The sequence below is a fragment of the Mustela lutreola genome, chromosome 4 (assembly GCF_030435805.1).
Source record: "Mustela lutreola isolate mMusLut2 chromosome 4, mMusLut2.pri, whole genome shotgun sequence".
Lineage (NCBI taxonomy): Eukaryota > Metazoa > Chordata > Mammalia > Carnivora > Mustelidae > Mustela > Mustela lutreola.
Genome location: NC_081293.1, coordinates 108,582,310 through 108,592,378, shown reverse-complemented (window position 1 = coordinate 108,592,378; position 10,069 = coordinate 108,582,310).

Genomic DNA, 10,069 nt, shown 5'->3' with positions numbered 1-10,069 from the left:
GAAGGAAGAGCCAGAGCTGAAAAAGAAAACTGATTATTTAAAATATTAATTTTAGGGTCACCTAGGTGGCTCAGTTGGTTAAGCAATGGCCTTTGGCTCAGGTCATGATCCTGGAGTCCTGGGATTAAGTCCTGAATTGGGGGGGGGGGTCCCTGCTCAGCGGGGAGTCGGCTTCTCCCCCCACAACTCCCCCTTCTCATGCTATCTCATTCTCTCTCTTTCAAATAAATAGAAATCTTAAAAAAAATAAAATATTAATTTTATGCACATTTTATTTCCAATTTGAATACCAAGCATTCTGGTTTTTTTTTTTTTTTTTTTTTTTTTTTTTTTGCTTCTTAATTAGAAAATTAAAACTGGAAAGCTTAGCACTCTGACTGAAAGAGCACACATGTGGCCCTGAGCGGCAGTAACACAGTGTCCATGTCTCTCTGAACACAGAAGTCTTCTTTCTCACTCTGCTGTGGTTTCCTGGGAGGTACCCAGAGGCTCTCCAACTCATGGACAGCAGGGCCCCTGTACTCCGGAATCTGTAATCATCTCCTTCTGTCCTGCCTCGTTTTTCTCATACTTGGACCTTGCTTCCTTCCTGAACTTGCTTCTCCTTTATTCTCAGAGTGGGACGGTTTTCACTGAGGGCTCTCTTCTTGTCTGGTGAGTCCTGGAAGATCACTTGTGCGGGTTGTCTTTGCTTTGTCCCTGCTGTGTTCAAGAAGTCCATCTGTCTTCAGGAGCGGGTTACCCAGTATTCAAAATTGTAAGTAGTTGACTTGGATTTTCCCACAGCCTTGAGATCTACAAGGTAATGTGAACCGAGTCCCTGACACATGCTCATCTGTTTTAGGGGCTCTGCCTGGGTGAGCTCACTGCATCGTCATACAACCCAGGGTTAGGTATTGCTTGTGTCCCAACTTAGAGACATGGAAAGGGCGTCCAGGCACGCCCGGGGGGATCCTGGCACATGCATGTGCCCAACACTGTAAAGAACTCGTCATAGGGCGCCTGCCTGGCTCAGAGGGTTAAGCTTCTGCCTTCGGCTCGGGTCATGATCTCAGGGTCCTGGGATCGAGTCCCACATCGGGCTCTCTGCTCAGCGGGGAGCCTGCTTCCTCCTCTCTCTCTCTCTGTCTGCCTCTCTATCTGCTTGTGATCTCTGTCTGTCAAATAAATAAATAAAATTAAAAAAAAAAAAACTCGTCATAGTGTATCTGCTTCTTCTACACTTAGATACCAGCAATTTAAACATGCTTACAACTATCACATAATAAACACATCTTTACAATACATAAAAGGCATTGTACATCATAGTCATATGGGATTTATTCCAGGGAATGCAAGGATGGTTCAACGTCTGCAAATCAGTCAATGTGATCTCAGTAGATGTAGAAAGGGCATTTGGCAAAATTTAATTCCAGTCACGATAAAAACTCTCAGTGAAGGTGGTTTATAGGGAACATACCTCAACCTAATAAGGACATAATGACAAGCTCACAGCTAATATCATACCCAGTGGTGAGAAGCTGAAAGCTTTCCTCTAAGGTCAGGAACAAGACAAGCATGTCCAATCTTGCTGCTTCTCTTCAACATAGTACTAGAAGTTGTAGCCACAGCAATTAGGCAAGAAAAGTAAATGAAAGACATTCACATTGGAAAGGAAGAAGTAAAATTATCTCACTCAGTATAATGCCCTCAAGATCCATCCATGTCATCCCGTTGGTATGATTCCCTTCTTTTTTGAAGGCTGACAATATTTTAGTCTGTGTGTGTATCATATTTTTAATCCATTCATCCACTGACGGACACTTGGGTTGTTTCCATATCTTGGCTACTGTAAATAATGTTGCAGTAAACATGTCAGTGTCAATATCTCGTCAAGATAGTGATTTCAGGGGATCCTGGTGGCTCAGTTGGTTAAGTGTCTGACTCTTGATCTCAGCTCAGGTCTTGATCTCAGGGTTGTGAGTTCAAGCTCCACACTGGGCTGCAGGCTGGGCAGGAACCCTACTTAAATTGGATATACATCCAGAAGTGGGGTTGCTGGTCAAATGGTATTTCTTTTAATTTTTTGAGGCCATTCCATAGTGTTTTCTATACTGGTTGTACCAAATTACAGTCCTCCCACTTGTGCATGAGGGCTCCCTTTTCTGCAAATCCTCACTGAGATTTGTTCTCGACTGTCTTTTTGATACCAACCATTCTCACACACACGCAGCGACATCTCACTGGGGCTTTGATCTGCATTTCCCCAATGACTAGTGCTGTTGAGCATCTTTTCATCACCTGTTATTTGTATGTCTTCTTTGGAAAAATGTCATTTTTAAAAAACACCCATTTTTTAATTGGATTATTTTTTTTTCCTGTTGAGTTGTAGGAGTTTCTTTTTTTTTTTTAATTTTATTTTTTTTTTAAGATTTTATTTATTTATTTGTCAGAGAGAGAGAGAGAGAGAGAGAGAGTGTACAGGCAGACAGAATGGCAGGCAGAGGCAGAGGGAGAAGCAGGCTCCCTGCCAAGCAAGGAGCCCGATGCGGGACTCGATCCCAGGACACTGGGATCATGACCTGAGCTGAAGGCAGCTGCTCAACCAACTGAGCCACCCAGGCATCCCGAGTTGTATGAGTTTCTTATACAGTTTGAATACCAGCCCCTCATCGTATTTGTGGTTTGCACATGTGTTTCCTTTTCCGTATTTGCCTTTTCTCTGTGCCCATGGTTTCGTGGCTGTGCGGAGAGCCCTTTAGTTTGATGTCGTCTCACTTGCTGAATTTTGTTCTCATTTCTTATTGCTTTTGGTGTCATATGCAAAAAATCATTGCCAAGACCAAGGCCAAGGGGCTTCCCCCCTATTTTTTTTTTTTTTTTAGGAATTTTATTGGTTTAAGTATTATGTGTAAGTCTGTAATCATTTTGAGTTAATTTAGTGAGTGGTGTAAGACGGGGGTCCGATTTCATTCTCAGCAGGCGATTATCCAGTTTCTCCAACATCTTTTATTGGAAAGACCATCCGTTCCCCATTGTATGCTCTTGGCTTTCTTGTCAAATATTAGTTGAACATATATGTGGGGGTTGTTAAGTTCTGGGCTCTGTTTGCTTCCATTGATCTATTTTTTTTTATTCCATTACCATACTCTTTGGATTACTAAAGGTTTATAATAGAGCTTAAAATCAGGAAGCATGATGTCTCCAGCTCTGTTCTACTTCAAGATTACTTTGGCCATTTAGGGTCATTAGTAGTTGGTAGAGTCTTAAGTATTTTCTGCATGAAAGATGATGTCATTACCAAACAGAAGAAATTTAACTTCCTCTTTTCCAATTCTGATACCCATTTTTTAGGATTATTTTTTCTTTTTCTGTCACAAATGCCATTGGGATCTTGATAGACACGGAACTGAATCTATACAGGACTTTGGACATTTTAATGTTAATTCTTGTGATCTGTGAACACAAGATGTCTTTCTGTTTATTTGCATCTTCTTCAATTTCTTTCATCAGTGTTTTGAAGTTTTTAGTGTGCAGGTGTTTCACCTTCTTTAAATTTATTCCTGGTACTTCGTTGGTTTCGGTGGCATTGTGAATAGGATTGTTTTCTGTGTTTCTTTTTCAGATACTTGGTTGATAGTGTGTATAAAAATACATTGATTCTTGTATTCTGTTTTTGAATCTTGAAGCTTTACTGAATTCATCTATTAGTTTGAACAGTTTTTGGGTAGAGTCTTAAGTATTTTCTGCATGAAAGATGATGTCATTACCAAACAGAAGAAATTTAACTTCCTCTCTTCCAATTCTGATACCCATTTTTTTCTTGCCTAATTGCTTCAGTTAAGACTTCCTGTACTATGCTGGATTGCAGTGGCAGGGGTGGGCACCTTGTCTCATGCCAGGTCTTAGAGGAAAGGCTTTCAGCTGTGAGTCTGTCGTGCACGGCCTTTATCATGTGGTGGCACATCCCTGCTAGGGGTCTTTATCGTGAACAGATGCTGAACTTTGCCAGATGCTTCGTTGTCTACTGAGATGACCCTGTGGTTCCTATGCTTCATCCCGTCAGTGTGGCGTGTCTCGCATGAGTGCCATTAAAGGTGCTGGCGATGGGAAGTGCTGAGTGACCACCGCCCCAGAGTGTCCAGGCCTACTGCTGCAGGGGCAGGGCCTGCTTGAGGAGGTGGGTGCAGGGGTGGGGGGGAAAGAGGAGGGGAGTCAGAGGTCAGGGAGGAAATGCCCTTGAGCAGAAAGACCAGGAAGAAAGTTGACCAAGGAATTTGGAGTTGCTGCCCACGATACAGAGAATGGTGGTGTAAGGAGGGGATTAGACAACAGGTGGGTCTGGGTCGTGAACAGGAGGTGCGTGGGCTGTCCCTGGGTGGGCTCCACAACCCTCCCCAGGCCAAGATGAGCCACCTGTCCAGGCATCCCCCTGTCCTTCTCTCCTCTTGTGCTGTTTCCTCCTCTCCCTCTCCTCCCCCTTCCTTCTTCCCTCCTCTCCCCCTCCCAGCGGCTCCTCCCTCCCTTACCCTTCCCCCTTCCCTCCTCCTCTGCCTCACTATCCACCCCCCACCCCCCAGGAGCCCTTAGGACTCTGTGGTCCTGGTTGCAGCACTCTCACAACTAGGAATGTATCCCGGGGATTCCCAGCATGACTGGAGGAAGTTGTACGTAGCACGTTCACTGCAGCCTGGTCTGCGGCTCTGCTCTGCAAGTGTGAGCTCTCCGGAGAAGCTTGATTAAATCACGAAAATGCCAAACAAGCCGAAGCCCTGTGATCCTTAAGGGTGAGGACGGGCCATGTTTACTGGCACAATCACGATCAGAACAGCAGGTGACAGCACTCTGAACGGCTGGGAAGCTGCCCGTTTCCTGCATGTCTGAGTTTCCACAGGGGCGCAGCAGAGATCTGAGCAGAGCCCCTGCTGGGGAGGTGGCAGCCCTCCTTCTCCTGTTCTGCAGTGAACCCAGACTGGGCTTTTGTAAGATAAATAGGTTAGGTGGGGGCAGAAGGACACCGAGGCTGCAGGCTGGGGCTGGAGGGAGGCAGAGCTTATAAGTTTGAGCCTGTTGGATCAGGAGGCGGCGGGAAGGACATGGGCGGTCACACCCGTGCAGGGCGGGCACATGCCGGTGGTCCAGGACTCGGATGGAGCTTGAGGAAGACAAGTGTGTGGCAGTGGCACAGGGAGGGGGCAGGGCAAGACGACCACGACCAAATCTCTGAGTAGATGAGCAGCAGCGCCCATCGTCTAGAAGCTGTGAGATGGGACATTGTTGCAGCAAGCACGGCCAGGTGGGCGCTGGTTACCCGCCGAAGAGCTTGTCCGCTCAATTCCTTTCCTTCATTTGTGTGTTCCACAGGCGCTGTTTAGACAGGGTTGAGAAAAACGGGGGTGCTTTCTGCTCTCCTGGGCTTTAATTACTAGGGGGATGTAGCCCTTTCACAAGAAATGAGAATAAAGGCTGGGATAGTGAGATGGCAAGTGGGAGAGGCAGGGCTCGCACTGTTTGGGGTTGCGTGGTTCAGAGAGAACAGGGTGAAATCCTGGAAGATTTTCAAGATTTCCCAAGAGGAGTGGCTTTGAATAGAGATGGAGCAGTGGATGTGGGCTGTGCCCAGGGGCTTCCCCGTGGGTCTGGGGTCCCCACCAACCCTTCCCCATCCCTTCACACCCTGTCACTTTGGGTGTGAAGTTACTTTCCGGATTAACCCAGCTGGTCGAGCTCCTGCTGGGGCGGACCCCCACTCAGGCAGGGCTGCTCCCGCTCCCTGCTCCCTGCGTTTCCCCCGCACCGGTGAACGTGTATGCCCGGATCCTTGGCAGAGGACTGTGGGGGTGTGGCCAGGGTGGAGAGAGGGGGCAGTCTGGGATGACAGGTGGTGGCTTTGCTGGCCTGCGGGCAAGTTTACGGCTCCCAGGGCTTCTCCCACTGTCCCTGGGCGCTGGGGGCCTGGGGGATGATCTGGTTAGGGAGGAGCCCTCCCTATCTGCCCACGGTCCACCTGCCCTTCCCATGCTCAGTGCCTCCTCTTATGCACCCCTTCTAGCTGGCCAGACCTGGGCTCCTGAGTAAGCCAGGCTGATGCCTGCCCTCAAAGTGTGAAAACTGATGTGCATTAGGGAGCTCTTTCCTCGTTTCTCTGCATCGTGGTCTCCTTCATCTTGGATTCTGGGGGTTGACAGCAGACCCTGTGGCTCAGTCGGCCTAAGTGACTTCATTGGTCAGTTTTTCTTTCTTTTTTGCTTGGCCATCATTTCTTTGGGGTTACTGTTCTCCCATCCCCCATATGTGGTCCATTTGCCAATGTCGGGCTGGGGTAGGGCACATGCCTTGGGTCCTGCCAGAGCACCGTGTTCCTCCGCCACAGTGATTGGCTGAGGGATGAGACATGATCCCAACCCGGGCCATCACAGCCGCTTCCAGGACGCTACTGGAAGTTCTGGTGACGGGCTGCTCTCCCCTCCATAGCGGGCAGAGCTAAGGACCAAGGAAGCCAGAGGCTGCCAGGGGCATCCTTGTCAGCAGGGTCAGTGCCCACCCCAGACCACACCCAGCCAACCTGGTGATGAGAACGGGCGGCCAGGCATTGGAGGCACCAGGGAGGGGCCCTGCAGCGAGCTCAGCTCCCCCAGTGGGTTCTGATCTGCTCTTGTATGAACCCACTGTTCCAGCAGGGCTCAAAAATTTAAATTCAGGCTTTTTGTGGAATAGCTTCAGTAGACAAGCACTATTTTAATTTCCCTCAAACGAAGAACGACAACGAGGCTAAAAGCATCTTATCTGCTTCTGTGCCTTAATTCAGGGGTTCACACCCCCTGTGCTTTGAACACCCAGATTCAACGTGTCTTTACGCCTCTGGCTCGGGGCGGGGGCTGCACAGTTCCAGCAGCTGCACCCAGGTGCCCCTCCTGCACCGCTGGGCAGGACTAGCCCGCCCCGGGGACAGTGCTGACTACCCACCGTCCCAGGTTGGTGACAAAACCGCCTGGTCCTCATTCACATGCAGCCTCTGGTTGAAAGTTTCTTGCCCTCCCTGACCGGAGCTTCTGTCCACCACCTCCTCCTGCGTCCTTTTGCCAACACCTCTGCGGTCAGGGGCGGACATGAGGGGGTGTGGAGGGAAGCCACTGCCCGGAGTTCCTGCACCTGCTCAGGGTCCCGCCCCTGCACCAGAGCTTTGTCCCCTTGGTCCCGGCATCCCCTGGGTGGCCCCTTGTGGCAGGGTCTACAGTGACCCCACTCCAGATTGTTTTGAAATTTTAAATTATTTATTTAAGACTCATGTAAATCCCAAAACTCATGCCAGCCCCCCTCCATGGGGTGACCCTCACTCTGCCCCAGCTCCCTTCTATGCCCTCCTGCGTGGGTGTTGATGGAGGACATCGGCCCTTTGGAAACTGCTTGGAAGACAGAAGCTTCCAGGAAGCCCAGGATGAGGCCGAAGAAACTCTCCAGCTCAGGAACCTGCACCTGCCTCTGACCCCACTCCCCAGCCTGTTCTCAAAAGGCCTCCACCTGCGCCCCACCCGCCCCTGCCGGTAGGAGTACCACCGTCTAGCAGCGGAGCACCCTCAGACTCTTGTGGCATTCCGGGGGGCTGGATTTCCAGCAAGGTCTTCCTTCTGTGACAGCAGCTGACAAGGCAGATTTCTCAGTCTTTGATTTTCTTCTTCACATACCGAGAGAAAATTTTGTGGCCTGGACACCCTCTGAAAGAGAGATTTATTCCTTTCCCTGCCTGTGGTAAAAGCAGCTTTTGTAACTTCCAGTCTCCAGTCTGCCTGTCAAAGATCCATCAGCTCTGATCACCATGGGCAGCTCTTCCGACATCTGGACTACCTCTTATTTTAAGGCACCATGTCCTTTGCTCCCTCCGGAAAGAACTCCCCAGAAGATGAGGGCTCCCCAGGAGAGATGGGCCACCAGGACTCAGGCTGCAGCCAGTCCCAGGCCAGAGGATGGAAGATACCTGTCCTCTTGAGTCACTGCGCAGCAGCCGAACACGGGGACTGAGCTCCGAGGGGCTCCAAGCATGATGTTTCCAATTTCTGCACGACCACTGTACAGTTCATTTAATCAATACTATGGTGTTGGCCAGAATCGATGAAAAATTCATCACTTGGAATATTTCATTATCATAAATATCCTTCTCGTTAAAATCATCCTATATACACTTCTAAACACACTCACAACTGCCCCCGAGGATACATCCCCAGATGCAGAATCTGCCGTGCAAAGATGGCTGATACTTCTCTGATACAATTTTGGTATCAAATTGCTGTCATGAATTTTGTATCAGTTTTTATTCCTCCCAGTCTGTGTCAGATGCTTTCTCACTGCGATTATCCACGCTTTTAATTCTTGCCAATTCAATAGTGAAAGAAATAGCATCTCATTATTATAATTGGTGATGTTTTGGGCTCACAACTGAAGGTCAGGCATATGGCGATGATTATCTTCTAGAGTCAACCATTCAAAACTGTCCTTGTTCTAGAGTATTTCATTTTATGACTTGGAGGGTTTTTAAAAGCTAATAGAAAATACTGATGAAACGTAACCAGCCTCAGCAAGAAAGTGGCTCTCTGTTTTCAGTGGTCAGGAGGGGGAAGCTCTCCAGCTTCATGTTTCACCAAAAACAACATTAATGAGATAAATTGTCCAGGCAGAAAATTCGGGCGCTGTATTGACCCAAACCAACGAGTGAGCGAGGAACTGGTTATTAAAACAAGACCATCTCCAACGAATCTGGTATGTGTTAATTTTTTAATAACCTCGTTGTGAGAAGCTTGGTGCTTGCGGCTTGCTGAGAGTTGAGTTTATTTCCTCCATTGTTCTGAGTTTGCTATTCTGTGAGTAATTTTACAGATCACTAATTTCAATGCCACCATCTCTAAGCAGAATGAAGTTGCTACATTCTTCCAATTAATTAACCAACAAATTTAATTTCACACTGCAGAGCTTTGGAATAGGGACTGTTTACTGAAATTACCACTGCAAATAATGGAATGGGATGTTTACAGAACCAGCATTGAGTATTGTCAACGAAGTCTGGGCTAAATGTTAACAAATCCAGCACAGGGCGGGAAAGCATCTGCTGGAGTTCCCATCTGCTGGGGGCCTTCGCTGCGAGCGGCCCGGTCTACACGGCCCGCGGACACGTGTGCACACGCCCCTGCCCTCAGCAGAGTGATCCCCGGCGCAGCCGCTTCCCCGAACGGCCATCTCACAAGCTGCCCCAAACAGTCAGCTCCTTATTTCTGATCTGAAAAGACCCGCTTGCTGGGTCATCAACAACAGGACAAGCATGTCACTGAATACGCTTTGCCTGCCATCTTGCTGCGGGCTCGCTTCTCACACTCCTTCCAGCCTGGCCCCCGGGTGTGCCCGCGATGGACAGGCGTTTGAGGAGTGTTTGTCCACTGGCCTGTGGCTGTGGTGTGAGAGTCTTTGTTGATGACCACTCAGGACTCAGAGCTTTCCCTGTGGTTTGTTGGTAATCGCATGGCTGGACGGCTCCCCACCTTGCCGTCCCCCTGTTGGGACTTGAGCCCATGCCTGGTGCTGATGCTTGGGAGTCAGGAGGTGTGGGGCTCCTGGTGGGGTGCGGTCATTGTCCTGGAATGCAGTCCCAGCTGCTGGAACACCAGGGCAGGGGGGTGTTAAGGTCTCGGGGCTTGATGCTTCTGGTCACCATCTCTAGTCCCGTGCGCGTCCTTGTCCGCAGTGTCCTTCCCATCAGCTGTCTGGAGAGAAAATCTGTCTGAGAAAGCAGCTGCTTGACCTCCAGTTTCTCCCTCACTGCTGCAATCCCTGCTAGCTGCCCGTGTTGCTGGCTTATTTGCCCGTGGAGGCTGAGTTCCCATCCGAGCTTGCAAACTCTGAGTCCACTCTCTTCCTGAGACTGGCCACGGGGAGGACTTTCCGCCCATCTGCATCAGGAATCCCAGCTTTGAGGACAGTTAGTTCTCAAAAAGGCCGTATTCTGAGGGTGTCCCTGCCTTGCTGGAATTTTAGGGGGGCAGGGGGTGGACTTCTGCCCCTTCCCAGGGTTTACAGATCATGCTTGGCCTTAGGGGGTGGTCCT